Genomic DNA, 4,198 nt, shown 5'->3' with positions numbered 1-4,198 from the left:
ACTGTACAATCCTCAGAGGTGGCACCCAATTACCCTTGTTTCCCCCCACGTAACAACTTTCCAACTGCCCAGTGGGGAACCACAGATGGGCGAGTCTGCAGAACTCTTCAAACATTCTATTCCATGGGCATCAGAGGTCTGCTCCAAAGAAACACAGAATTCAGAGGAGGAAAGCATCTGCACCAATGCCCCAATTTTTTTCTGTTGGATCCAGGGTCAGACGGAGTAGAGTCAGAGCAGAATCCAGACCCTTGTCACTAAAGATTAACCCCTGGGGGTGGGGGTGATCCTGATGAGACTTCGATACCTGAGGCGTATGCAGACTGCACTGTGCTGTCAGGGCAGCAAGAGGAGGAGGGTGACTCTCAGGGCGATGAGTGGGAGAAAAGAGGATGATGATGAGGTTGTAGATCCCACAAGGTGTGAACCCAGAGGCTCTCAGCTGAGTAGCTCAGATGAGGTGGAGGAGGAAGATGAGGTTACATTGCGGGGCTTGCTGCTCAGACATGGAGTGATGCAACCACGGCAAGCACTGCAACCTCACACACAACTCTGGCTGTGGCCAGCAGCAATCGCGAGTCTGCAGTTTGCAAAGGTTGCCTAGTCTGAGCCTATTTTGAGACTGCAAAGGATGACCCAACTCACGTTCTCTGCCAACTTTATAAAACAACTCAATAGAGGCAAAAATTGCAATAATTTGACTACTACATGTATGAACTGGCACATGCGCGATCAACATGCCTTAGTCTGGAAATCTCACTGTGATAAAATGCGGACTAGCGGGCTTTGCCAACTACTGGCCATCCCATCAACCACATATACTACTTCCTATTTCACCATGACAAGTGTTCTCATACTGGTCTCTGGCCACAGAACCTGCACTTGTTTACCCCCTACAGTCGGGGTGAGTTAGAGCCCATCAGCTGTTATGGAAGTGGAGATGCCTGCTGTTTTTATTTCACAGATCACACTACATCTCTCTAAATTTTCATAACAACCCCACCTGCACCTCATTCACAGTTCAGCAGTTTGTCATGTTCACTCAACTACACCCTCTCTCAGCACAGCAGCCAGCCCTTGGACCCACAATTTTATTACATAAAAGAATGTTTCCTCTTACACATGTCAAAGCTAAGAGCTTGAAGTCCACCATCTCCAATCTGTTGGTCACGGAAATGCTGCTTTTCAACCTGGTGGATACAGTTGGCTTCCGAAAGCTGATGGCCTCGCATTTCCCCAGTACCAGTCTCCATTACTTCTCTAAAAAGCTGTGCCTGTGCTACTCCAGCATGTCACAGACAACATCATGTGTTTCCTGAAAAAAATCTATGCCTGTCAGGGTGCATTTCACCACTGACACCTGGACTAGCAACCTGGGCAGGGGCATTACTTCTCACTGACTGGGCACTGGGTGACTTTTGTGGCTGTTGGGGCAGGTGGGAAGGTGCCACTCCACAAGTCTTCAAATTCCCAATTGCGGGACAAACTTCCTGTATCTAACACTTCCTCCACTGCTTCTGGCACATTCACCTCCTCTAGGGCCGCCACCTGTGCCCTCAACCTCTCCCTTAATGAGACACACATTCCATACTGTGCAGGCATGGCTCACTGCTATCAGGCAGTGTTTAAATTAATATATCTTGGAGATCGCAGCCACACAGCTCAAGAGTTATGGACAGCTATCCAGTCCAAGTTTGAGCAACGGCTGTTTCAACTGAACCTGAAACCAGGGAAGGCTATGAGTGATAACGGTGCAATCCTGGTAGCAGCCCTATGCCAGGGCAATCACACACATGGCTTGCATGGCTCACGTACTCAACCTGGTGCTACAGCAATTTCTCCACCACTATCATGCCCTGAATGTGCTGCTGCAGAAAGCATGGTCGCTGTGTGCTCACTTCCGCCATTCGTACCCTGCAGGTTAATCAACTTGCATCACTACAGAGGTTTTTTGGCCTGCCAAATAACCTTTTGATTTGCGATGTGCCGACATGGCGGAATTCCACTCGACACATGTTGCAGCGACTGTGGCATGAGCCACAGTAAGGTATGTCCTTTTGCGAAGCCTGAGGTAACGCAGTATGGACGTGGTGCAAATCATGCTTACGGAGTGGGTACAGATGAAGGACCTCTCCACTCTTCTGCTACTAAGATGGTTATCGCTGATGATGCCGTCATCAGCAGCATTACTATTCCGGTCATCTGCATCCTGGAGCACACTTTGAATAGTCTGCGGGAGGAGGTGGTGGTCTCAGAGGAAGAGGTGAAAGCAGAGGAGGATGATGAATGGATAACAATATCTCTAAGTTCCGCACTGTCATCGCATAGGCGGGTGCCATGGGAGGGTGGATTACAGCAATTGAGGGGGCTCATGGTACTAGAAAAACTTACTGAAGGTGCAGGAGCCGTGGAACAAATAGTAGAGGAGAGAAGGAAGAGGTGATGGGCAAGCAACTGTCAGGAGATCAAGAGGATCATGATTCCCTCTCTAATGTCCATGGTTGATGGGAGGGGACAGAGGAAGCAAGCTTGACTGTTACCCTGCCACCAACACACCATGGTCTTCAGCGCTGCTGGTGGTATCCTGATGGATAAACACATCTGACTGTCCCCTGAAAGTGTAGACCTCCTAACTTTCATCAAGATGAACAAGTCATGGATCTCCCATAAGTTTTGCACCCCAGTCGCAGACTGGGCAGGCTAGGCGATGGTGTGTTTTTTAGTGTCATTCATTAATCTCGTGTTATTGCAGACTGTGACACCTTTGTTGTGGCTTCCATGTCTGCTGTTGCTACTGCTGCTGATGTTACAAACAATTTTTTGAAATGTAGAGACATCAAGTTGAGTCTCCATCTGGTGGGTTTCCTGTAGTGGAAGGGGTGTCAGAGGCCTGTTATACTATTTCTACTCTTGGGAAAATGATGCACTTACTTTCAGTCAACTATCTGTGTTACTATCCTTAAAGTTTTATAACATTTGTGGTCTACCAAGCTGATATTTCTGCCACCTGAGTGTGGCAGAGCAAAAAGCAGTTTGAGCTGGTGCATTAGGTATCAGGGTTTCCAGTAAAGCAGTCTTACACCTCTTCCTCAACCACCTTGTCTTAATTGAAACTTCAATTCAAAGCTGTAAATGCTGGCCCAGACCCTGACTGCTGCTGAGCCATTCTAAAATTGCTATTGTGGGGGAATTGGTCATCAATTAACTACCTACTATCCCTAAATTTTTCTACCAATAGTAGTCTACGAAACTGATGTTTGTGGCAGCTGAGCGTGGCTGAGCAAAAATGCAGTTTGAGCTGTTGCATGAGGTATCAGGGCTCCCAGAAAAGAAGGTTTACACCGGTCCCTCACCCACGGTCGTCTTGATTTAAACTTAAAGCTCTAAATGATGGCTCAGACCCTGATAACTCATGCATGACCCATGGCTGACTTCTGCTGTGCCATTATAAAATTTCTTCTATTCCTAAAATTTTTATTACATTTGTGGGTCAATTGATGCCACTTTTCCTCGGGTCTGCCACTAATTTTTGGAAATGTTTGGACTACAAGTTGGGTCTCCTTCATATGTGTTGCCTGAATTTGGCAGAATTTGTTTCAGCTAGAAATGTTGGTCCAAGCCCTGTCCCATGCATTTATGCTGCACAATTATACTATTTGTACTCTGTGTCAATTGATACCACTTTTCATGGTGTCTGGCCCTAATTTGAGCTGTTTGTGAAGCTTTTTGCCCCTCCCCCATAGGTGTTGTGTTTGGTTTTGCCTCCCATTGAATTCAATGGCATTCGCTTATATTCGACAAGCAGTTCGGGGAACATCGGGACGTTTACTGAACCGAACCTTGAAAGGTTCTCTCATCTCTAATTACTACAGTGTGCATAACACAGGTAGTGGAAGAGTAGTAAACTTTGCTACTTAACAGGTATGCAATACTAATTAATGTATACATATGCTGCAATGGAATGAAATTTCAGGCCGTATAATTTGGGAGTGAGATCCATCCCAACCAGTTTTTATTCCCACACAATCGGTGAGATTTAGTACTACATTGGGTGTGTATGTGAACGCAGTCATCTTCATCTTACAACGCGACAGACTCAAGCTTGTCAGGGCCCAAAATAGCACTTTCCTGGAACACGTCTAGTTAATTAGCATCCTGATACTCATTAGTCTCTGTTTATGTTGCACACCAATTGGGT

This window comes from Ranitomeya variabilis, chromosome 5 (assembly GCF_051348905.1).
Source record: "Ranitomeya variabilis isolate aRanVar5 chromosome 5, aRanVar5.hap1, whole genome shotgun sequence".
NCBI classification, from domain to species: Eukaryota; Metazoa; Chordata; class Amphibia; order Anura; family Dendrobatidae; genus Ranitomeya; species Ranitomeya variabilis.
The sequence above is the reverse complement of the archived record's forward strand: the minus strand, read 5'-3'. Positions refer to the sequence as shown.